At 38.4% G+C, this 27,606-nt stretch overlaps 1 protein-coding gene across 2 annotated transcripts in view; it reads left to right on the top strand.

Moving 5' to 3' along the window:
* Window positions 1-27,606, top strand: part of cdkal1 (CDK5 regulatory subunit associated protein 1-like 1) — a 410,090-nt gene that overhangs the window by 51,321 nt on the left and 331,163 nt on the right. The window lies entirely within an intron of this gene.

Raw genomic sequence — 27,606 nt, 5'->3', positions numbered from 1 at the left:
ACCCGTTTTAGTTTAGGTATGCCATTTCTTGGGATTTTTTTCCAAAGCGGGGGTGCAGGCTAACAGGTTAAGCAAACAGAAGGCTATGGCTGATAACAGAAGTGGGGCACATATAGATGTTTCTTTCTGTAGTCTCATTACAAGTAGACACACGTTGTGATAATTAGGGTTATTGATCTCCCATTGCAAGCACTGTCAAGGAAATAGTGTTTGGCTTCAAGACTGTCACGGAACACATGTCAGTAAGGTCCTTTACATGCAATTAATTTGATTAATTGGGAATTTCATTATTCCCTGTTAGGCCCTGTTATGTGGGGAAATATGAATATGGATCATTTTGGTTTATGTAGTGCATGAAGTGTTGTGTTTTTTTTTTTTTTTTTTTTTTTGGCAGGGTTAAATTCCTGTGCCATGGAGCGGACATGGCAAGACTACCAGGGTGCAACAGAACAGGGTGAAAAGATTCTCTGCAGTAAAGCTTTGTATTGTGCTGTCTTTGTTTTTTTCAGTGTGCACACTTTGGTTTAAAAAACTATGAATAAAGCTGCCAATGCTTGAGAAATAGAGAGCGATATTTTCATGCCAGTGTGCGCTCACGCCTTTCTATCAGTTTCCTTCAGTTGATCTTTTTATTCATATTCAATTTCTCTCCCCGGGAGAATCTTTCCTAGTTGTGCAGGAGTTTAAAGGCAGTATTTTGTACCTGTAGCAGGTGAGTGCTCTGAACAGGTGGCTGCAGGGAACAGGGAAGGCCAAGTAGAAGGTCTCCACTCTGGAAACCTCAATCGCTTTAAAAAGATCTCTTTGATGTCACATGCAACGTGTAAGACCCCGCAGAGTACCTGTCACCTATCTCAGCCCAGGTGGATGGGAGGAGAAATAAGACTCATTTACTTTTTCATGATGCGCAGAGCATGAAAGCTTGCCTTCTACATGCATTCTGAAATCTGCTCTCTTCATGTCTTGGTTTTTTGTTGACATTGTGTTGCATGCGATTCCAATTCAAGCACTTACTATCTGACAGGCCCTCTTCCTGTGACAGATGAGACCATCTTGCACCTGCTGGTAATATTATCACCCATAGGGAAAGATATTTCTTCCACTTTGTCAAAGCCGCAATTTTTGTGCTGTCGGTAAGGTGGACATCGGAGAGCATGCTGAAAATGGAGAGTTCCATGGGGACGTATGATTTACTGTAAGGGTCTTCTCACTCAGTCCTGATGTTGTGTGTGCTTTCCATCTAACTAATAAAATCATATTTCTGCTCTCCAATGGACAATGTCACCAATGAGGATCAAAGCATGGCTTTTTCCTGTATCCAGGGGGCAATGAGCTAGGTGAAAGCACACAGAATGCGATAAAATAACCTCTTTTGGTTAGGCAGGGTGATTCATTTTGCTCAGCAAGTCTTACCTTCTAAAGTTCTGCCAGAGCTTTGCTCCAAAGTGCTTTTCCATCAACAGAATAGTTCACACACAAAGTTCACACACCCTCATGTTATAAACCCTTGCAGCTTTCTTTCCTTTGTGGAACACAGTTTTTTTTTTTTTTTTTGGTGTGTGTGAAGAATATTCTTGTGAATGAGGACTGGGGCTTTTTGTGATGAACAGATCGAAGTTTAAGTAGCTGCGTCTGATTTGTGAATTGGTTATTTTCAGACCAATTTCAATTAATCGATTAATCCACTGCACTAACGCAATTAATCATGTTTTAACCAACTTATGTTTTGATATTTCACACACACACACACACACACACACACACACACACACACACACACACACACACACACACACACACACACACACACACACACACACACACACACACACACACACACACACACACACACACACACACACACACACACACACACACACACACACACACACACACGAAGATTGAAAGTTTCAGTCCCCATTCATTGTACTTACATGGAAACCAACATATTTCAAATCACTATTACAAGTTTTACAACCTTGCATCGTTAAGATAATTGTTCGACTGGACTAACAGAAACTGATAAATCATTGTTTATTTCATTTTGACAAGCATAATGATATGCGCCTAAAGGGAAAACTAGGAAATTACCACCAATTAAAGGGATAGTTCACTTTAAAATTAAAATTCTGTCATCATTTACTCACCCTCAAGTTGTTTCTAACCTGTATTAATTTATTTCTTCTGCTGAACCCAAAGAAAGATATTTTGAAGAATGTCAGTAACCAAACAGTAGTCTGTACCCATTGACTTCCATAGTAGGAAAAAAAAAATACTATGGAAGTCAATGGGTACAGACTACTGTTTGGTTACTGACATTCTTCAAAATATCTTTCTTTGTGTTCAGCAGAAGAAATAAATTAATACAGGTTTGAAACAACTTGAGGGTGAGGTGAGTAAATGATGACAGAATTTTAATTTTAAAGTGAACTATCCCTTTAACCATGGAAACTTGCATTTAGTCATCACACTAACTTTATTTATTTAGTTAAATAAGATATTTATTAGGGCCCGAGCACCGATGGTGTGAGGACCCTCTTGGAATTGCTCTGTTTATTATTATTATTATTCTCCGCATTTAATCGCATTTTTGAGGGCCTAAACATGCACGAAAACTCACGCAAATTTACACACGTGTCAGAACTGGTGAAAATTGACATCTGATATGCGTTTCAGAATTGGGCGGGGTAAAATGGCTCGATCGCGCCACCTATAAAGGTTCAACGGAGTGCGCCTCCCGCTACGTTTCATGTACGTGTATGAAATTCGGTTTCGTCGGTTTCGTTTGAGTTTACGTCGAAGGGCGTGTCCTCAGCGGCCTGACAAATTTTGATGTTTCACCATGAAACAGGAAGTTGCTGTAACTCAGGCAAACAATGTCCAATCTGCCCCAAACTTCACACGTTTGATAAGAGTTCTGTACTGAACACATGACCATGCTCAAATTCAGTTACAGTCATAGTGCCACCTTCTGGCAACAGGAAGTGACATGTTTAACAGTGTTTTGGACTCCTAATAACATATAAAGAATTGCCAGCAAGTGCTAAACATGTTAACAACATACTAGAAACATGCTAAAACATGCTAGCAAACATTAGCTAAGTGCTAAAGCATGCTATTACTGCAATTGAATAGGAATTTGCTGTAACTCAGGCATGGAATGTCCAATCTGCCCCAAACTTCACACGTTTGATAAGAGTTCTGCCCTGAACACATCTACATGACACTTTTCTGTTATAGTAATAGGGCCACCTACTGGCAACAGGAAGTGACATGTTTAACACTGTGATGCAGTACTAGCAACATATTAAATATGCCATTGAGTTATATACATGTTATAAACTTGTTAAAATATGTTAGAAATTCTTATAAGTGCTAAAGCACGCTAATGCAATGAAATATGAAGTTGTTGTTACTCAAGAAGGCAATGTCCAATCTGCCCCAAACTTCACACGTTTGATAAGAGTCCTGTCCTGAACACATCTACATGACAATTTTAAGTTAAAGTCATAGCGCCACCTACCGTCGACAGGAAGTGACACGTTTTACACTGTGATGCATTAATAGCGACATATTTAATATGCCATTGAGTTCTAAACATGCTAGAAACATGCTAAAACATGCTAGCAACACTTATCTGAGTGATAACGCATGCTATTATCCCCATAATAAAGGACATTTTTGTAACTGACTTTGACATACTCCTCCTATTTTTACCTACTTAAATGCACATTGCCCACCTTGCTCTGTCTTCCTAAAGCCACCGGCTGGCAGTGGCACGGGTGCGAGGGCCCTTTCATCGCTGCTTGCAGCTTTAATTATAACTATTATTGTTTATTCAATTATTTCATACATCTATATTGGAAATTACCAATCTTTGATTGGCTGGGCCACAATTGTGGGCCCAGGTTTTGCCACTGCCTCGCGGGCGTGCTTAACATCGCCAGAAACCATGCCCCTGCCCTTGACATCATATCAGTTGCCAGGATACACACTGCCCAACCTGCAGCATCACATAAGACAGTGACTCAAGAGCAGACTACCTGCGTGAAGATGAGTAAGTGTTATGCAAATATTTTTTTTCAAATATTGAGTTTATGCAGCATATATGGCATTTTATTTGTGTATGAATGAACTGTTTTGTAATGATTAGAATGCTTGCTGCAATTTGTGAAAGACTGAAGATGGCTAAACTCTATCTCACTAATAATCAATTACGTGTCATAAAAACGTGTCAAAGTACAGCCAGTGAAAAATACATAATCTCTGTAGAAACAAAAACCACCATGCACTTCTAGTGGCTCATATACAGTACATAATAAGTAATGATTGAGAGACATTATTTTTGAGTCTATACTTCCTGCATAGTGAAAATCCTGCATGTGTACCCTTAAATCTGGCAACTGAAGCCGCTTTAAACGGAGTGCTTTGGTACTGTTGAGATGATTGAAGACAATGGGGATGTGCTTAAATCCAGCAAGTCCTGACATATGCTGTGTCCGCTGTGCTTTCCTACCCCTGGCAATCCTAACATCAGTTACATTGGACAACAGCTGCTGTCTTTATTTAATACTCGGTCTGTTTGCTAAGCAAACTGTCAGGTGTACTTTTTATTCAAATCTCTCCCTTTTTCTGAATGCAACCTGTCAAACAAAAACATAATCTCACATGTAATAGCTTTGAAATTGCATGTAAATATTTGCAGTATCTGTTATTGTTCCCTGCCTTTAACAGCATGTTTGTCACAATATCAAAGGCATGACTGAGTTCTGCAGCTGCTTTGAAGAGAGAGTTATCCCAAAGTACTGTATCACTGCATGCATGCTTATGATCATAGAACAAAAACATATAAAACAAGGTTTTGTCCTTTGGCAAATTCTGGGATGAAATTTTGATGCAAAGTTGACATGAGCAATAATTTAGATCTCAGACAATGAAAGCTCTGCTGGGTAAAGTGTTTCAGTGTTGGGTGGTTAAGAATAAAGTTTGAGGTCTGAATTTTATTTTGGCTGATGTAATAATGGACTGGCATATGTCTGACTGATGGGATACATTGTATGATCCTCACCTCATTCACCTTTGTCCTTTCCTCTGTCCCTTGAGTAAAACTGAAAAGGTTCGCTCAGCATCCGCATTTGAGTGTGGCAGGCGCAACAATCTGGGCAACCTTTGATAATTTGGGGAATTTTAAAATGCCACTTGCCCGATTTGCCAAAACGTAATTTGTACCATGAGCCTATTTTTATTGAGCAATTGGCTAGCCCACATAACACACTTCAGACAACGTTTGCAACTATAGTTAAAGTCTGTACTCTCGGCACAAAGACTGATTAGGCACACCATTGTATTATCTGCTTACCTTGATTGTCATCCAAACTTTCAAACATGCATCAATGGCTCCGACTCCGAACCTATGCTCTGAACTCTCTCTGAACTTCACATGCGCAACTGACGTATCAGGTGCAAGGTTTTCAGCGAATCAACGATCAGATAATTCTGCAGTGAGAACATTGTAGACAGACGTTACAGCTGTGGGCTCCTCACCTGTTAATACGCTGTGGTCTAGTCTAGTCATCAACAGAAAATTAACGAATTGAGAGGGGAGAAAATGGATTTTGGTGCGACATTTCTTGCGTGTGCGTGAGAGCGTGAGATTGATGCTGAAAGCGTGAGTGTCACGCCAGATGCGTGAGAGTTTGCAACCCTGATTAAGGTCTTGGAGTGGCCTAGCCAGTCTCACACAATCTGTGGAGGGAGTAGAAACGTCGAGTTGCCAAGTGACAGCCAAGAAACCTTAAGGATTTAGAGAGGATCTGTAAAGAGGAGTGGAACAAAATCCCTCTGGATTTTTTAAATTGATATTCGGTCTCTACTACCTTAACTTATAGACCCTTCATTTCTTTGTAAGTGGGCAAACTTACAAAATCAGCAGGGGATCAAATAATTATTTTCCCCACTGTAATTATTAAATATAATGATAGTTGTAACTATTACAACTGCACTGTAAAACTTTATTTTAGTGTTCTTGTTAAATGTACTTATTTTAGTAATAACAGTAAATTGTGTAGTTTCATGCAACTAAGCCTGAACCAAACCTTTTCCTAACCTTAACCCTAGTAAGTACACGTGGCTAATTGATTACTTAATAGGCTACTTAACTGTATAATTACACTGTAGTAATGACACCTTACAATAAAGTGTAACCAAAATGAAAGTTCTGTAAGTATATTGATTACATTTAGTAAAATTTCAATGCTTATGTCTTAATTTCTTCACTTGCAAAAGTTAAACCCTCAAGCTTTTATTTTAGCAGAGAACTGTAAGTTTCTATGACAACAGGTTTACAAACAATTCTAAATATTCTAAGCCATGTAAAGTTAAAAGAGGTTCAACTTCTAGAAATTGTCTCGAGACTTTGTCAAATGTCTCTGCTAAAATTTTCTTTAATACTTTAATCTTCATTTAATATTTAAATAAGAATGTTTGTTGAAATTTCATTTTTCCTTGGACTGTTAACACTACAATGATTAGTTGTTTTCCTCAATAAATTGGGTAAATTAAAAATACAGTTGTTTAAATTCAAACCTTTTTTTCTATTGGTCTTTGTTTAAAATAAAAAGGTAATTTTTTTTCCTCCAATAATTATCGATACTGAATGATATGAAACATTAAATCATGATAACTTTTTTTTATAGCTGTATCGCCCAGCCCTAAGATAAATCATCTCATCAACTTGGTAATCTCATCCAGAAAAAATGCTGCAAAATTTTTAGCTATATCCCACATGCATGCACAAGCCCCTGCTGTTAGTTTCAGGACACGTTATATTTAATTATTTCTTATGGGGAGTCAATTAAGTGAAAGCAGGATCAGAAGTTATGATAATCACATTCTGAGCTATGAGTAGAGTAAAGCCCCTTTCACACAGAGATTCCAGAAAATACATGGATAATGTGTCCCGTATTTGTCCCGGGATTGTTTGATTTTTGGTTAATTGTCACTGCCAGTGATTTTCTGGGATCTGTGAGTGCTTTCACACATCTCGGTAAGATTCCGTAAAGACACGTGACGTCAGGGTGAGATGTGTAACGTACGTGTCGAAAACATGTACACTAACGCATCGCATACTGTTCCACAAAGCTGGCAAACGCTCTCAGCTTCAGCGTGGATAGTAAGGAGCTCCCTGGTCTCTGCTTCGTTCCAGTTTGCAGACATTTTTTTCTTTCTTTGTTGATGACGAACACAAACTTTGCGTCATCACTACGACACCCCTTACGGCATTGATGCTGGCTTTTGTTCACACAGGGCGCATTCTGGGACTGATGTTACTAGGTCCCCAACCCGAGATCGATCCCGGCATCAATCCCGGGGACGTTTTTGCGTTCACACAGAAGGCACTCTGGCAATTTCGCGGCAATTTTCCAGGATCCAGTGTGAAAGGGGCTTAAGAGAAAATGCCATAATCAGATGAGTGAGAGAAAGGAGGCTGATGCTGTCAGAGTCAACATTTATTGCTTAATGACTTTAAACTCTTTAATGATCTCGTTTTAGGCATCATTGAGCTGTTGAGAAATGGTCACTATGGCTTATTACAGTTTATAGGGTGGAGGATCTTCTGACTCCCTGACCCAGCACTTTTTCGGCACTTAATCCCCATATGCCCCGGTATGATTGTAAAATAAAGAAAAAGGCCTGATTAGCTTTAATACGGTGGAAGTGTCAAGTGTCATGGTTCAGGACATTTTGGAGCTGTTTGCGGTGCTGCTGTCATAATGGAGTTAGTGCAGTGGAGTGTATCTGAAACACACTGCTTTTACCAAGGTCACAGCGAATTGAGATTTTGTAGTCAAGTGGGTCATGATGTTGCGACCTTTAAACTGGCTTTTATAGCTGCTGGGTGTTTAGACAAATACTTTACCACATCTTAATCTGTGAAGCATGATTAACAATGAGAAAGAATGGACATTGGAGGGGCGCAGTGCAAACTATAATTTTCAATTGCTATTTATTTTTAGATAAAACAATCAACACCGTTTATCAACACGCTTATTGTGATTACTAGATGAGATGCGCATTCAGTTGTGCACACATCTACTGAAAACTGCACAGAGTAAAATAATGATTTTGGCATTTGGGAATCAATATAGGTTTGTCAATATGAAATTATACCATATGGCTGGGTGAACAATATTGATTTCTTGATCTTCATTACCTTCCAGTTAAGACCAGTGATATTTATTTTAATAAAAAAGTTCTCCAAATCTCCAAATAAGTAAGACTGACTTCAGTGGATGAGAATCTTTCTTTGAATAATTATTTAATGTTTTTGTCCATATTATAAAAAAAAGCTCAAACGGGCATAAAAGGAAGTGTGAAATTAATCCATACAACTTGATTATGTTCAAAGCAACACAATCACTTTGTTTGATGAACAGATTGTATTGAAGTTTTAGGCCATGTGTTGACAAAAGCATTTTTTAGCCATCTTAAAACACCAGCCACTTTTCTGAAAACGACTAGCAGTGTTAAATGGTTTTGTTGTTGTGCTGCTTGTAGTCTGTTGTCGTTGTACAAGCAGTATGTGTCGGTTGGTCGGTTTGGTATTTGTCCTGCCTCTCCTCCAGTGTGATTGGTCGGCTGGGTAAAAATTTACAGTGATGAGGAGCGTGAAATACACTCACCTTGTCACGCTGCTGCAGCTTTTAAATGAGGAGCTCCTTTTGAAAATAATTGAGAAAAAAAAAATCCTTTGGTGGACACGGCCTTACTCTCAAATCAAAACCTTAATCACTGCGCACAAGGTTTGATGTTTGTGTCTCCTCTTTTGATGTAGTCTCTGTATGCCTGCGTTGATCAATCTATTGATTTGATAGATAATCTTTTACATTTAAATTGAAATCTGTTCATCTTTTAAAGTGATTGTGTCATTTCAGAAGACTTAGAATTCAAACGAAGTTACTGTAATATGGAATAAATGTTGATGCCGTTGAAATTCTGCAGCAGAGCGATGACTTCTCAGATCATTATCTAGTCTCGTGTAAACTTAATTAGCCAAGACTTCAAAGCCGATTCCGTGTTACAAATATGCTAGACCTATCACTTCTGCCACTAAAGATTGCTTTATTAATAATCTTCCTGATAAGTTTCATCATCTCAGCATCCCAGATAGCATAGAAGAACTCAATATTGCGACAGAAACCTTTAACTCTCTCTTTTCCAGCACTTTAGACACAATTGCTCCTTTGTGCTTCCTTTGCGCTTAAAGAAGATTAAAGAAAATAGTCCAACGCCATGGTACAATGGTACCAGAAAAATGGAGTGCAACTGGAAGAAAACAAAACTAGAGGTATTTCGCATTTCATGGAAAGAGAGCACGATTGCGTACAGAGAGGCCGTAAAAGCTACTAGATCTGCTTATTTTTTAACCCTATTAGACGAAAATAAACAAAACCCTAGGTATTTAATTGAAACAGCGGCTAAACTAACTAACGAATAAAGCTTCAAGCCCAGACGTTTCCAAGCAGCACAGCAGTAATGACTTTATGAACTTCTTTACTTGCAATATTGATAATATTAGGGCAGTGCATGCACCAGGCAGTGCATTGTAGTCTCCCTGACGAAAAATGTGATTCATTCATTGCTATAGGAGAGTAAGAATTTTCTAAACTCGTTAAATCATCTAAATCTACAACATGTTAGACCCGATACCGACTAAGCTACAGAAAGAGATGCTTCCAGAGGTCATAGATCCTTTTCTTAATATCATTAATTCATCTTTGTCGTTGGTATACGTTTAAGATGGCTATGATTAAACCACTTGTTAAAAAAACGCATTAGTCAACTACAGGCCGATCTCGAATCTACCTTTTCTGTCAAAGATACTAGAAAAGGCGGTATCTTCACAACTGTTCCTTTTTAGCAAGAAATGATTTCTGCGAGGTATTTCAATCAGGAATTTAGACTGTACCATAGTACTGAGACAGCTCTCATTAGAGTCACAAATTATTTGCTTTTATCATCCGATCGTAGTTGTAGCTCTCTATTAGTGTTACTGGATCAAATGGCTCATTTCCACTGAGCGGTATGGTACTGTTCGGGTCGGTAAACCATGATCCGGCTAGCGTTTCCACTGCCAACAGTACCCTTACTTGGTAGGCGTGGTGTTTGCCGAAAAGAAGCGATCGACGTCATTTTCACATGAAGAAAGCGTCATAGTAAACAACAATGGATGACATTCAGGGAGATCTTGTTCTTGCTCCTCGGCATGTTTGTTACAAGAAGACAAGCGCCGACATTAGGCGTTTCTCAAAACGCAAAGTTCGGACTTGCCAAGTCCGACTCAGGAGAATGACTCCCGAGGACGCAAGTCCGGTAATTCTGCAAATGGAAGAGCGCGTTCTTGATAGCGCCACTCAGCTCGCTCTGGTTACTCCGGTTATCTCTGTATGTACATTTTAGGCAACAATAAAACAAAATATGTTATAAAACACCACTCTTCATTTAAATACATTTTAAACATTATAGGCACACAAATGTGGTTCAGGCAATGCATATTGATTATATTCACTGCATGTACGGTATAACGTTTAACTATTTATAACAAAACGAAATAAAAAAAAACAACCCTGTTCCAGGCAATATGTGCATTTGTACAACTGTTGCAATAAACAACATTACAGTGATAATCTTGTAATACAATAAAAAAATTACAAAACTCAACCCTATCTCTTTTTGTTAAATTTCAGTTTTATCAATAATTAATAGCCATTATATAAGTAAAAGGTACAAGAAGCTATACAATAAAAAACAAAGCAAACAATTCAGTCAAATATACAAATTCAGCGCTCTAGTCTAATGTTACAACGGTAAAGTTAAATAGCCTAAATATATGAAACTTCACTTAGCCCTCACCAAAAACGATTGGCCAGGGAAACGAAAAATAGATTCACGACACCAAAGATCGCCCGTTAGGTCTACACAAGACGAATTATATCATGTTAGTTTAAACACTTCAGAGACGTCAGAGTCAGCGGCAAACGTCTGAACGACTAGCCGAGGAAAGGCTTTTCCAGGTGGGGAACATGAGCGTCGACCGCCCTGTGATCGCCTGGAATGAATCTCATAACCTGGAAACATTTTTTATAAATCTTTATAAATAAACCACAGATCTGAGCTTTAAACGACTACCTTCTCGTCTGAAAAACTCTTAAAACTACATTTTGTGACACAATAACAGTATATTTCAACTGTATATCAAAAAATGGCGCTTCTAATATTGTCATTCCCCTTGTAGCACGCGCAAGTGACGATTCTGTCAACCAATCAACGTTCTGCAGTGAGTCTAGCTCCACCCTTTAGTACCGTACCACTGTGCTAGGTACCCCAACGGAAGGGTACCAAAAAAGTGATACGGTTCGGCATTTTAGTACCATTCACAACTTTTGACAGTGGAAACGCAAATAATTGCATACTGTACCGTTCAGTGGAAACGAGCCATTAGTGCTGCATTTGATACCATCGACCACAACATTTTTTTGAATAGACTTGAAAATTATGTTGGCATTAGTGGAATTGCACTAGCATGGTTTATATCATACTTATCTTACCAGTTTGTAGCAGTAAATGAAGAGATGTTTTATCGATCAAAAGTTCAGTTTGGTGTACCACAAGGCTCATCGTGTCGTGTTAGCGCCCCCTAAGTTAATAACTAATGATCGTTGCGACGGAAGTGAATCAATCAAATCTAACTTTAGCTGGACAATAACTTTAATCTAGAGGTGCTGTAAAGCCAAAACAATTGCTGTTACTTTAATTTCTTATCATCACTGTAAAGCTGCATTGATGCAATCTATATTGTTAAAAGCGCTATATAAATGAAGGTGACTTGACTTAATATTGGGATCAGATCAGGTTTCCCCCAGCCAATCCTTTTTATCAGTCTCCTACCTGTCCACCTTTGCTTATTGTGTGGGAGGCCAGAGCTCGGAGTTTATGGGCAAAGCCATCTTGGACCAGCACCTTTATGTGTATACACGCTGGCCTACGTGACTGATTTATGCTAGAGGTTTTCCAGGACACCCACAGTTCTACATCACATAAACAAATTGAAATTGTGTACCAGTCGAGTCGAGCCCAGGCACAGACAAGGACACACCAGGGGAGCAATAGAGGCAGAGGACTTGCAAATCAAATGGGACAAAAAGGGTTCATAACATGGAACTTTAATCTGATTTTATGATTTGCTGTAAATTATGGATAACGGCTGCCATTGGCCTCTTCTGGAATTCATGAATTTTAAAAGGGTTTTGAGAGAGGGCTGATATGGTGCTTGCAAAGACACCAACTTTTCTCGCCTTTGTCTCTCCTCTGGGAAACTTCAGGATTCAGGAGTACCTGGGTTCACACAAGGAGACCTACTTATTCATGAACACCTAAGGTTTCCTATATCACCAATACGATAGTTTGAGCATTTTACCTTCCTGAAAGGATTATTACGACTCTACTGGAGGAGCGTTTACACTACACACATTTTGTTGGTTTTGTGGGAAATGTAACTGTAATGGTAACCAGTGATGGAAATTAACTTTTTTGTCCAGCTGCCACTGTGGCTGGTGGATTCTAAAATCTACCAGCCACTCAACGTTTTCACCAGCCACTTTCTTGTTTTTAACCGACAATGTGTAACTGCATGTGACAATTAATACTACAAGATCTACAATACTTAAGCCGTTTATTCCATAGGGTAAAGTCTCAAGGTGTGCCTCCTCTAAAAGTGTCCGGGTAAAACAGCAATGCTACTTTTATTTACCCGCCACGGTGGCTGGTAGGTGAAGCGAGTTTACCAGCCACAACACAAAATCACCAGCATCTGGCTTTTGCTAATTTCCATTTATGATGGCCGAATTAAACTCGGGCAATGTGAGTACAACAATTTTCATACAAATTAATATTTATTCAAACTTGAAAAACATGAATAATCCATAACCCAAAAATATACATCAATGAAAAATAAGACCAGAGCCCGTCTACGGAGAGCCTGTTCACTCCCTATTAAGTCCTATTGTACCGATTTATGGTTGTAGTTCCACCAGAGTTCCACTGGGGGCGATCACCCCCGAGTGCAAAATGAATGGGAGTCTATGGGGCTAGACGACTAAATTTGTCCCTTTCAGCCGATTGCCGTTGAGAAATCTCAGATTTGATTGTAGGTTTGGCAAGTTCAACATGGGTTATAGGTCGAAAATTGAATGAACTTATAGGTCGAAAATTGAATGAGTACTTATGTCCTTTCGATTTCTTACAGGTTGAGTTGTTGTTGCCCATAACACGCTAGCATTCTGCTAATGAACGCTGATTGGTCAGTGAAGGACTGGTTACGACCAGAGATACCGCTTGATGGCATCATGGCATCCGAAGCGGGAACAGAATGTATTCTAGCAGAAACTCTTCTAGCACGTGTGTTTACCTGTGTCAGCTGTGCTGGCGATGCCTCGAGAGAAAATAAAGTGCAGAGCGCGAAAGCACCACAGTGACTGAAGGATTGCCGTAAAGCAGTATCTCTGGTCGTACGATGTGTATGACGTCATTGACATTTTGAAAGACTTTTTAAAGCAAATAAGTGACTCTAAAAAATCTAACACCCAGCAATGTGCAATTTCTTTGCATCTCCTTTCGAATACAACATTCAAATTACTAGACAAAAAATTATATCTTGAGAAAAGTGGATTTTGAGGGGTATAGCTCCATAGACCTCCATTCATTCTGCACTCGTCCTGTGAGCGCCCTCATATGGAATCAGAGTGGAACTGCAACCAGTCAGAAGCCGGAAGTGTAGCGAGAGTGAACCTTCTCCCCTTATTAGACATTCTCTGATAAGACACAAAACCCCAAATCTAATTTAGATTAAAAACAATAATGCAACGAACAATACAAACATTTTTACTAAAAATACAAATTATAAAAAAAACATTTTTTTGTACGAAGTTGACAAAAATAACTTTTCCACAAAAGAGAAAATGTCAAAGGAATATAATTTGTAAAAATAGGACAAGAGCTTTAGGACGTGCATAATTAAAGCTTTCCAGTGCTGGAGAGACCTAAGTGGTAAGGCCTGAAATACGTTGTTATGACAAATGTTTTTACATTGCTTTAACTCATCAAAATAAGTTAAGCAATTTTCAACAAATTTAAGTCAGTTTAATGTAACTTAAGTTGAAATGATTTAAACATCCAAGTTGATTGTACTTAAGTTTAAGGCAGCAACTTTTTTTTACAGTGTACGGGTTGACTTAAACATTTTGTTTTGCTATGTTTCACAAAAATCAAAATGCGCTGTTGTTGTAATGTAAGCTATAGTAACAGGACAGTATTGAGTGTCATTGTTTGTCTGGAGCTGGTGTGCTGCTGGCAACTAACAATGAAATCTTGCTTATTTTGCTTCGCTTCAGCTATGAGTTTATTTTTGATATTCTAGTTATCAACTGGCCAGAATTTTGAGATTGCAGTGAAACATGAAGGACTACAGTGGGAAAATAAATCGCTCTAGTGCTGAGGAGCTATACCATTTAGAGCTTAACATGTAATCAGCAAGATTTTAAAATGTATGCAATGTTGACACAGCTGGGCTAATATGGTCATACTTCCTGGTTCAAGTAAGACCTCTAGTTTTGGGGATTTTTGTTGCATTCAACCATGGGGCCTGGTCTGTACAAATCAACTATGATCCATTTAACCCCTAATTCTAATCTGATCTCACTGTAAAAATAGCCATGGCATGGTGTTAAATTACAAACATACACACATTGTAAAAATTAAGGTTCAGGCAGTCACTTGACTTGAGTAACATCACCCTCAGCTCTGGTTCAGCTTCTAGTTCCCGACGACAGTATTTAAATCTGAATTGTCCTTCTCATGCTGTTTTATGTCACTTGTTGCTTGTCAACGGTGGTTGAGACTGTTGCAGATTGTTGCAGATTTTATCATGCATTTTGTGTCTGTATGTGTGAGAGACCATCATTGTGTGTTTGGTGTCTAGGGATGGATGCTGTTTGAATTGGCCCCATCCAAAGTGACAGAGATGCTATGTGGACGTGTTTTGCTCAGCCATCCACTCTTTGGGCTTATATGCGCTCCCATGCTTATGCGTACACACACAGACAAGTGAATCATGCATTGGAGCATTCACCAACTACAGTGATTTTCCTTTTATTGTCACTTTTTATATGCTTACATGGTATTAGTGATGCTTGGATCGAGGTTATATCCGGGAGTCGGTTGGGCCAAGTAATAAAAAAAATAAGAATTACAAACAAAACCAAAGGAAGGAAAGGAAAGTACTGTGTGGGAGCGTTTTGGTGAATCAAGATGAACCAAGTGCTGGTTATGTGATGGTGTGTAACGACTCTGAAGCGCTGTATGTATATGATGGCCACAAGACTCATAAATTAGCTATATATGCAGCCTTTGCTTGGGCTGAACTTAATTATTTTTCTGTGTGTGTGTTTGGGTGCAGTGATGGAAATAGTGACATTCCAATTTAAGTTTGAAGGGAGCAAAGCCTGTGTTTAGGCTATTAAGCAAATTTAATTTTGCCAATGAAGATCTTTTACTTTAAATAAATGTTTGTTTACAAGCAGTCTACATCAGTGTAATTTATTAAAATATCATATGTTGATAGTGTGGGGGTCGGTGCGGGTATCTAGATCATAGACAATCATAAGTTCGGCCCAGGTGGATGATTCATTTTTAAGAGCTAGAGCTGATCCGCACATCTCCACATGTTATGGTCATCATGAATGAGCAATGACGCCATCTGAGAGAATTGTCGACAAGTCGCAGACGGCCGTGAGATATTAGACATGCTAAATATCTGCATCCTGTCGGTGATTCTAAATCCTGCTGTGTGTTACGGCCCGTTTTGAGGACGGGCCTGACGTGAACTTTAGTTGGTAATAAAAGTTAGGAAACCAGCGCCAGCCGACAGATCACCAAAGACAAAGTTTCAAATTATACGAAAGTATAATTTATTTATAGTGAAAAGATTATTAAATTAAGGAGCAATGGCTTCAGGGTGCCCCAAGGCCAAAATAACAAACAAAATAGACTTACAAATAAACATATATAAATTACCTGATCAAGGAATAAATAAAATTACAAAGAACTTCCCTAACTCCCTAAAAATAAACAAATCGCAAACAATGTCAACATAAATGGCAGGACACCCCTACGCTCCTAAACCATAAGCCAGAAGAAACGAATTAAATCATTACAAACAAGAAAACATAATCAACTGAAGAGTTTTGGGATCTGCCGACGGAAGGAGGAATCCGGAGCTCTTCACGCCATCAGGCCAACGCCAGAATGAGCTCCCAGTCTTCGTTTAGCACAGCCCTTTTATAGCGTCATCAATGGATCCACCAATCAGACTCCTCCAACAGCAGCCAATCCCTGCACACACATACAAAAAAACACAACCTACACAAAAACAGATACCGAGGATCGTAACGTGTGAAAGTGTTCTGACTGAAAACTACATCGGCAATGACAGAGAGCCAATGAGAGAGCGAGATACAGAGCAGCGGGGAGTTCGGGGAGGAGTTATAGACCACATATCAGTATTTTAATATATATTTACAATTATATCAAACGGATAAAAAGCTTGACCAGCAGCAACAAACCATTTCCTCCTGCATAATCTGTTTTCGTTTTCTCCTTTTCGGTGCAGATCAGCGTACAGACAATTTGGATCGCAAACTTCTTGCAGGCTATCTTTTTTTAATAACAATTTCAGTCTCGCGTGTGAACTCCCGTCTCACGCACATGTGATCTTGCTTTATTTCCTTATCACTTCTCGTGTGTTTGTTTGTGAAACGTAGTTTGCGGACCAGACAGAAGAAACCTCCTGTTGCCGATCCATCGTGCAGTGTGAGCACAGCAGCAACTGATTGATACCACAGATAGTCGTGCAGTGTGAAAAGAACAGTGACCCGACTACTTTGAAAACCATCATAACAGGCAGAGCGGATGTTTCTGAGGATTCTGTTCTTGCGATTTAATGCTTTGTAGTGTAGGGCATCTTCACAACTATCCATCCATCCATCCATCAATCCATCTTCTTCCGCTTATCCGGGGCCGGGTCGCGGGGGCAGCAGTCTAAGCAGAGATGCCCAGACTTCCCTTTCCCTAGCCACTTCCTCTAGCTCTTCCGGGGGGACACCGAGGCGTTCCCAGGCCAGCCGAGAGACATAGTCTCTCCAGCGTGTCCTAGGTCTTCCCCGGGGTCTCCTCCCGGTGGGACGTGCCTGGAACACCTTCCCGGGAAGGCGTCCAGGAGGCATCCGGAACAGATGCCCGAGCCACCTCAGCTGACCCCTCTCGATGTGGAGGAGCAGCGGCTCTACTCTGAGCTCCTCCCGAGTGACCGAGCTCCTCACCCTATCTCTAAGGGATCGCCCAGCCACCCTGCGGAGAAAGCTCATTTCGGCCGCCTGTATCCGGGATCTTGTCCTTTCGGTCATGACCCAAAGCTCATGACCATAGGTGAGAGTAGGAACGTAGATTGACCGGTAAATCGACAACACGACAACATCATCTGCAAAGAGCAGAGACGAAATCGTGTTGTTCCCAAACCAGACACCCTCCGGCCCCTGGCTGCGCCTAGAAATTCTGTCCATAAAAATTATGAACAAAACCGGCGACAAAGGGCAGTCCAACATGCACCGGGAAGAAGTCTGACTTACTGCCGGCAATGCGAACCAAGCTCCTGCTTCATCTTCACAACTACATTGTTTTTAAAGGGCACCTATTATGACATTTAAAATGTTCCTAATGTTGTTTAGGGAGTCCCCAACAACAGTTTTACATGCATGCAATGACAAAAAAACACTTTTGTTGTCGTATAATATGCATTTATTTTTACCTGATTTGCTCACCGACTCCCAAATGAATCGTTCAACGACTCATTTTTCAAACCCCTCCTTTGCGCGACGCTAATCTGCGTTGATTGGTCAGATGACCCAGCAGTGTTTACATAGATAATACTTATTGTTTAACACGGAGTACAATGATGCTTTTATCAATTAAATTGTGTTATAATAATTATTATAGTCCACTGCTTTGTAGTTTGTAGTAAAAAACTAAAAATAAGATAAAGAATGTAATGTTATGTTAGCGAGCATAGCCCAGAGTTCATATTGTAAAAGCACAATCAGTCTTTGTTTGCGTTAGCCCGATGCATAAACATAACGTTTTTACAAAAATAAAAAAAATAAAATGTAGTTACGTTACTACGAGGTATTACTCTATTCTTTAAGACAACTCCGAAAACAACGACAAACACTTCACATAGGCTATCTCAATACAATTGTCATTGAAGACCTAGAAGCTAAACGGTGCTTACACAACAAACAAAATAATTATTAAGCATGCTACATAAAACATAAAAGCAACAATTATTAATAACACTTACAGGTTGTGATACGGAGGAGGAAGCTGATGCAAATACACTTGGAATTGAACCTTCCTTCAATATCAGCCGGCTCGCGAATCCAAGTTTGAGTGCATTTAAGTTGGTAAAGCAATCGTCTTGAAAATGGCGCGAGCAAAGCACAAGGCTCGGACTATACTTCTGTGGTATAGTTGTATATATGAATTGTAGCCACTTAGTCTTCAAATGCTCCTCCTTGGGCAGATGAAAAAAGTTTGCTTTTGAGTCGCACTTCAGAACACAGCGTCTCGTCGCCATGATATTTTCCCTGGCCTTGGAGCGCAATAAGTGGGCGTATCGTATTCAAATAACTTGACAAGTTGACGTCATCTCAGAGAAAAAGCTTCGGTCTTCTAACGATTCATAAAAATGACTCAGGAGTCGACTCTTACTTTTGAAAGACAATAACTTTATATACGGTGCACTTTCATATTTCAAACTTTGCAGGATGTTTTTGTTCACTTAGATCTATGTTACACACTACATGAAAGGTAAATTTCAAAATTCCATAATAGGTGCCCTTTAAATTCAGAGGCAGATAACCTAGATCAGGTGTGCCCAATCCTGTTCCTGGTTCTATACCTTCCTGCAAAGTTCAGCTCCAACCCTGATCAAACGCCACTAAACCAGCTAATTCAAATATTCAGGAACACTTGATAATTACTGACAGATGTTTTGGATCAGGGTTGGACCTGAACTCTGCAGATAGGAACAGGGCTTGCCACTCCTGGCCTAGATTCACACTGCATGTTTCTTTTTAGTAGACATGACGAGTGTTTCTGAAGAACTCTGTGCATATGTGTGTTCTGCAGAATATATTCATAAGTCATTTATGAGATGTTTGTTTTTACATGTAGATCTCCTGTTGCTTTGAGTTTCTCAACCTCTTTCTCTCATTCATTATCCTTTGTTCATATGTCACAGCTAACCCCATTACAAGACTAGTTTGTTCTTGCTAATGTCACCATCTCTTCCATAAGGTTGCGTGAGACTGGATGATTGAGAGATTTGATCTCCTTTTAGCTTCTGGCTTCATAAGACTCCTGATAGAAGCCAATAATCACAGTATGGATGTAATCAATGTTCTCTCTAAATGTATTCAGGTTCGGTGCACATGTGACCTTGGTGACAATTTCTTGGCAGCAAGAAAAAAATTAATGATAGATAGGAGTGTGGCATTGCCCCCATCGCTCTGACGGCCTCTCATCATGACCCTGACAGGTGCCTTGACTCCTCCTAAATTTCACTTTACACTTTTCAACCCAACAAATCTGACAGTAGATGAAAATCCCCCATATTCAAGTTTTAATAACGTTCTTCAAAGTGTTCATCGCTCCTAAAAAAAAAACCCAAACAGACAAAAAAACAATTCTGACTACACAAATATAATGAATGGTGATGGGTGTTTTTATTGCTGCAAGATGTCCCAATAATGTCCATTTGGGATATCAATGTGTATTCTTCACCCTGCAATCTCATGTGTGAAGACTCCTTTCAGTGCATGCATTGCATTTGCATCCATACGACTTGGAGTTTTAAAAGTATGCAGTATCTGAGGTTTTGCATTTCTAATAGTTATATTAGGAAAATAAGATGGAAAAAAAGGCCCTTGAAATTTGTAATGTGCTTCTAAGTGGCTTACTCAATGTCTATTAGGTTTTTAATCTCCTTTTTTAACCTATTAGGTATTAAATGTTGTCTTGAGACATTTTTACCACATTCATACAAAACTTTAATGAATCTCATTGTTTAGAAGACCACTTCATTTATGACCTTGGTGATTTATATGTCTGCTCAAATCAAGCAAAGCAAACGTGATGCACTGCTTGACGTTGTTTGGTTATCGAGTGTTTCATAAATGCTATTAAGCTTCAAAATATTCAGGCTCTCTATATAAAAAAAATGGTTTGAAATAGGACTGTAATCATTACTCTTCATAAGTTCTCATACAGATTGACATGTTTAAGGAAATGAAAGAATTCAAGGATTAAGACATTTAAACTATTTGGAGATAATATTTTATTTTACTTTAAGCCAGCTTACCACATTTACAAGTGAAACTCTAACAGTGCATGTATGCAATACATTAGCCGAGCTCTAACGTGATTGACTGATGTAACAAACGTTGGTAAAACAAATCTTGCTCCATGTTTAATTTTTACTCAAAGTGAGTAAAATTCTCAAACTGATTCTTCACATGCTCGTCCTTGGCCAGTGAAAAAAAGAAAGAAAGGCTTTACCTTCACATTGTAGAGCACAGCGTCGTGTTATCCAGTATCCACAGGAATCAGCTGCTGGTTTGGGGTTCAAGTTTTCCCTGGTGGCGCGCGCAATAAGTGGGCGGGCAATATTCTGACGTCACGGCGAAACTGCTTATGACTCGTTTGCAAAACTATTAATTTAATTGACTCTGAGTCGACTCTTACTTTTGAAAGACAATAACTTTATACACGGTGCACTTTCAGATTTAAAACTTTGCAGGATGTTTTCATTCACTTAGACTAGAGCTATGTTACACATTACATGAAAGGTCATTTTCAAAAATCCATAATAGGGGCCCTTTAAATTAATTCACAATATGTACTCTACATTATCTTTTTATCTTATGCCTGATAGGTTGTTTATTTTTGTCTTGTAACATTTACACAAATTAGATTACATTAGTCATGTCATGTAAATTATATATTTTCCTAACCGAAAAAAATTAGACCCCAAAATATTTTCCATAACATTTGATTGTATTACCCAGTGTTAAATTCATCATTCTATATGCGAGTTTCACTTTCTGTTTGAGTTTTACTGGGATGGACAAGGTGTCATCCCTCATTTTCCAGGTAAAAGGTGGATTCTTACGGCTCCAGCCATATGTTGTGTTGCATGACATGCTGCAGCTATGACACCTCAGTCACCAAAATGTGCTTTTTCTGCTATTTTTAATGCAGTAAAAGCATTTTAACTTTACCGGATAAATGGGTTTGTAGGAGCTTATGATCAGAAATATGATTTCCTCTGGTCTCAAAGACTTGATTCATTTGGTTCTTTCGGCACATTTGGCCTATTAAGATCCTGTTGCTGCTTTGTGCTTATGGAATTGTCACACTGTTGATATTTTAAGGCTTAAGCTTAATCTTAAACAGCCATCTTTTGTCAATGTTAGAGGAAAAGCAGGATTTTGTGTCTGACATGATGTGTTTATGGTCAAAGCAGTTAGAGTGTGCTCTGGTGTTCTGATGCGGTTTGTGCTAGAAAGAATCGTGCACCACTACATCTAGTCTTTTCTTGCCTCACTTCTCTTATTCAAATGCGTTTGGAGGAATGAAGGAATAAGCAATTATAAATCACTGCTAAATGTTTTAGCCTCCAATGCATGCCGTTGCCTCCTGTCACAAAGGGTCACTTGTGATGCCATCAGCGCTGACCTGATTGCAGCTCAGATACAGTAGGTTTGCAGGGAGAATGTTTTCAGTCTTATGCTTTGTAATATTTGATGATGTGATGCAGTCGACAAACTCAGAAGAGCCTCATGCTCAAAATAGAGGATGGCTTAGATCACCTGGTCTGCTTTTGACACATAGTAACAATCCATAGTTGAGTCACTCCATGTGCACATTGCTATATATTGTACTTTCTCTAAAATATTGAGTGGGGGTGTTTTGTGCCATTGGCTGTTTTGGTGACATCAGCTGAGGCAGAAAGCAGGCATTTACAGCTTGAAGTCATCTTGTTTGTTCTGTGTACCACAGTCCACAGAGGTGTGACATATTTGGTTTAACACTTGGTCACATTGACCACAGGACACCTCTAGAGACACTGGCCATAGATAAAATGCTTTTATAATTTTTCATAAATATGTACACAATAGAAAATTTTATTTTTTTTCCTTCTATTTTTAGTTGCTTGTGTTTTCTTTTTTTGTCCATTCTTCTGTGCAAAATTCCTTGAACTCTGTGATCTGGATCTTGCCAGAATACAATATCATCTGATCCGTCCTCTGGATTTTTTTCCATTTTCTTTTTTTGCATGTTTTAGGTCATTATCATGTTAAAAGTAAAATATCTGAACATAGGTGTATTTAAAAAAAGAAAGTGCTTTGTTAGATCACCTCAAATTTTGTCATGGCTAAAGCTGCTACTCGGAACAATTCTAAAACACTTTACACCAAAATCAGCTGAATAAATGACTGAATTGTGCATTTTGAGATTTTGTGATAAGCTGAATGAAAGAGAATCTTTATTAAACCTGCGTTGTTGAAATGTGTGTGATGCTGACTCTGCACTCTGGTTGAGTGTGTTTTGGCCGTTGGTGGTGGAAGATCTTTTGTGACTTAGATAAGGACGGTTGCAGTGAGTCCATTCAACCAAAGATGGATCTTACCCAAAACTGCCTATGCGATTGTCTGTGCTCTGCCCTACAGGCAAATTCATGCAAATGACTTCTGGAAAACATATGAACAGCTGTGTGTTTGTGTTTGTCAAACTGACTGCTTGTACCTCAGGCAAACAAACCGCAAAAAAAGCACACTTGTCGTGTGTCTGCACATATTTCTTAGTGGGAATTATGGTGGGAATTGACCCTTAACTCTTTGTAAACCAGGTTAATTAATAAACCTGTTATACTTAAAGCATGTTTTAAATTTTACTATGCAAATATTTTTTCTAGATGTCGGTTGAGTGCACTTCACTTCAGGTTTATGTAAGGTAATCATTTCACTTCCTGATGTTTGGTGTTCATGAAGCACTGATTTATCCAGCAGGGATGTGACGCTGCTCCAACACACCTGAGCTGTGTCTGAAATCATCCCCTATACCCTTAACAAGGGCATTATTTGAGGGACCAGACATTTGGAGTGGTGTCCGAAACCATACTGGACATTATCGAGTGCACTCATTCAATTTCATAATGCACCGCAATAACTATTGTACAACTAATGTATGTTCAAAGGCTAGAGAATACCCATAAACCGCTGTGACGGTCGTGCCAAATAAATTCCTGCGTCCCGCCAGAAGATGGGCGCCCCTAACTAGGCTCATCCATCCATTTTACAAACCACTGGTCCAATGTGGGTAGAGCATGATATTATACAGGTATAATTTCCTTCATAATTGATTATTCAATTGTAATGGAAACTATAACCTTAATTAAACAGAGTTCAAGATAAATGTCATTACTTTCATTTCAATACTTTCCATTCCATGACAGATCAGCTAAGCTGGTCAGTTTGTGTGTAAATGTAAATTTTTTTACCAAAATTGTCCTATTCTGATGTCTTTTCTAGCGAGAAATATTTGCTTAAATATCACCAAAGCTTGCTCTATTTTGCTGTTGATCATTAAACCGTTACACTGCCCCAGAGGTCTGTTGGAAATTCATGAGGTACTTTTGTGTGCAAACGCTGCAAAGTCATTGCCTGATAAGGCAGCGAGGCAACAAATCAGCTGCCTAAGTTTTCTAATGCAGCTCTGACTGAAACTCTTGCTTTCTCATCATCATTTGGACATCCTGCCTTTCTCAACCCCATTTCATTCTCCAAACATACAGCTGTCATCCTACAGTGAAGGCGCTCAAGCATCACTTTCGCAGAAGAGTGTCAGATAGTGTTTTTTGAGTTCATCACATAAGAATCTCATGTCTTTTTACATGGGCCAAAAGGACATATAGGTAGGGCCCTATGATTTCCACAATGCGGAAAATGCGGACCAGTCATAAAAACAGAATTTACTGTATAACGTGGAAATTCACAGAATTGGTCAAATTTTTTAATGAATAAATAAAAAGGAGGTCAGTAAACTTAAATCAAGTCGCTATATAGACAAGTGTCTGGGAATATTAAACCGCAAAAAGACTATTTAAACGTGCAGTTTCATTTCCAACACACATTGAAGCACGTGTGATGCTTGTGGTGTTTTCAGAACTTCAGGAACTTCATCTCCAGAGCTGCTTTTGAGTCACTTCATTAGCATTTTAGTTTCATTTGCACAAAATATTGTCTTATCATAAACATCATATCATAAACTCAAAGGTCTATAAAAGTTTGGTTTATCTTGAAAGAAAATTTGAAGAAATTGTGACACATATATGACCGTTGTACAGTAGAATAGCTACGTCTTAATGTAATATTAATACTAACAATAATAATAATGAACAATAAACTTGAATACATTTTTCTTTCATTTTTTAATTTTAACAGTAAAGCTCTTTTGTTTGACAAAAGGGTTTAATTTCATATTATTAAAAAGCTAAATTAAATGAATGTTTTATGCCTTCATTTGATTGCCAGGAAAATAAAAATACACAACACAGAATTTCTTAAAAAATAATAATGTATATAAATTAACATTTTTAAAAATTAATACAAAAATATATATTTTTTTAATTCAATTAATTAGACATGCTTTTTGGTAATTTAATAGGCTGATTAGGATGAACTAAACAAACTCATATAAACTTTAATTTGAAATTGTGTAAATTAGTCCTGGTGTCCTTTTACGAGTCTCTTGCTTCCTGCTATGAGTGAGTTCAGTGAGCAGAGTACCATATTCACCTCTCCAAACCAAGGGCGTTTAAACATGGTACACCTGATCCATGTGAAAAAGACTAGGCAGAATAGAACAGATAGTCAAATGCATGAACTGGAATGTTTCAGCCACTGTTTGATTGCCTAAAAGTTAAGTTGTGGCTTTCAAGCTATTTTTTACTCCTAAATGAAAATAAAATGATTTTGATCTAGGCTTTATCGCCCCGTGTAATACACAGAGTATCAGGAATTTGGGCATCCTTTTTGACTCAAGTTTAAAGTTTGACAAATCACTGCTGTTGTAAAATCATGTTTTTACCAACTTCGCCTTCTCAGTAAAGTTAAGTCATTTTTATCCAGAAGCAATTTTGAAACCGCAATCCATGCCTTTGTAACATCTTGTCTTGACTACTGTAACTCGCTGTGTTATGGCATTTCCCAGGCTTCAATCTCCGCTGGTCCAAAACGCAGCTGCTTGACTGCTTGAAAATATAACCATTTACTGTAACACCTTTTTTAATGTCTCTGCACTGGCTCCCTGGCAAATATAGGATTGATTTTAGAATCGTATTTGTCTACAAAGCCCTCAATGACCTGGCACCTCGATACTTAACTGATCTATTGTTTCCGTATACCCCTTCTAGAGACTTGAAATCTCGTGACCTTGGCCTACTCATAGTTCCTGGAGTTAAACTTAAAAACCGTGGGGATCATGCTTTCATTACTGCGGGACCAAAACTCTGGAATAACCTTCCTCTTTATATTAGGCATGTCCCATCATTTAGGAGCACTTTTAAAAATATTTAGGAGCACCTTCTGATCAATGACAGAAATCAACCTTCCCTATTATGAGATGATATTTGACTCCTTAAAAGGACTTGCATTTTTTGTAAGGGCATTTTTTCTTTTGTGGCATGTCATCTTTTATGGCAAATTAATACATTTATATTTATAAATTGATTTAAAATTATAATACAAAATCAGGAAGAGTAAGCTACCATTCAAATGAAATCGGTATCAACAAAATAAATTTTTGCACTGCAGAGAAGGCATAAAAGAACAAAAAGTGGCATTTAGGTATGTTTACAGACTGTTTAATAAGGCTCAGAAATGGCATGAATGCATTTAATATCATGATAACAATGTTATGAGTTTTTTTTTAAAATGGGTTTTGAATGTAGAAAATTAAATTATTTAAATAACTGAAGAGATAATTTAAAAATGAAACTAAAACCACCAGTAGGGGACGGCAAGTCACTGTCTTTGTCACTGAATCATTAATTTAATCGATTCGTTCAAACGGCTGATTCATTCAGGAACAAAGCAAGCGACTGTTTATGAATGTGTCATTGAATCATTGACTAAATTCGTTTGAAAAATGCAGATTCATTCATAAATGAGACGCCTGTGTTTCGAAGTCAGCTGTGATTTTGTTTGGAACTATCTTCGTTGACGAAATAGAGCAAAATCTGACAATATATATAGTTTCTAAAATGTAAGTACCTTAATATTAACTTTATTGAATTGTTGTAGAAAATCAATATTGCATTTGCAAACTCCCTTTTATATTAAAAAGCTGTCACTGGTCTCAGTTCATCGTGATCTTGCGTTTGCAAAATCTGTTTGGCCAATATGCTGTTCGGACAGGGCCTGATCGGACCATTCGCACTGGTGCTCCTAAATACTTTTTCACAGTCGCATGCAGTAATTGAGTCGCAAATGCGGTCGCACGGTAGAGCCCTGCTTTTAAATCTTATCTCAAGACATATTTATTCTCCCTGGCTTTTAACACGCCATAGTACGTTATCCTGGGGTTTCCTTGCATACTGTTGATTGCAATTTGTTTGTTTATTTAGTTTTTTACTTTATCTTTTTTATGTTCATGTGTTCTTTTATTCTTGTAAAGCACTTTGGTCAACCTTGGTTGGGTTTAAATGTGCTCTATAAATAAACATTTTTGCAGGCGAGCCTCCGTAGCTCATGTGTGTCATTCAGCATCTGGCTCTTCAGCGCTGTAGTGGAAAATGTGTGCAATCATGTGTGATAACCACTGGGTCATACAGATTATATACATGCTATTAAGCTTCTTATGATCATGGAAAACCTGGAAATATTGAAATGTCTACATCCTAGTTTCGCTTTGCTCTGCAGTGTTTCATCAGGACGATGCTGTTGTGCTTTGTGTTGCAGCATTATAACATTAGTCTGTCTGTTATGGCAGTCTACATAAAATGAATAACTATACAATCATTCTGAAAGAAAATCATAGAAAAGACATGGAAACTGGAACATATTCTTTTAGCATATTGGGTTCAATCAGTAATTGACTTGCACAAACTGACTCTGCTTCACTAGAATTGCATGCTTATTTTAATATGGCTGCTTTTAATGCCAAGGGCTGGGTTAAATCATTGGAGCATTTGTGGACATTTTTACATTTCAAATAAAAAATATGTGCTTACATTTAAGAAAGAAAAATTTAAATATTCTCAATACCAGTCTAAAGTCATAGTTTGCTTTACGTTTCACATTTTCTTCGAGAAGAATTATCTTGAAAAAAGGACTGAGGTCATTTGAATGTAGTGAAACGGTTTTCCTACCATGTAGA

The sequence above is a fragment of the Phoxinus phoxinus genome (genome assembly GCF_949152265.1).
Source record: "Phoxinus phoxinus genome assembly, chromosome: 10".
Classification (NCBI taxonomy): Eukaryota; Metazoa; Chordata; class Actinopteri; order Cypriniformes; family Leuciscidae; genus Phoxinus; species Phoxinus phoxinus.
The sequence above is the reverse complement of the archived record's forward strand: the minus strand, read 5'-3'. Positions and strand labels throughout refer to the sequence as shown.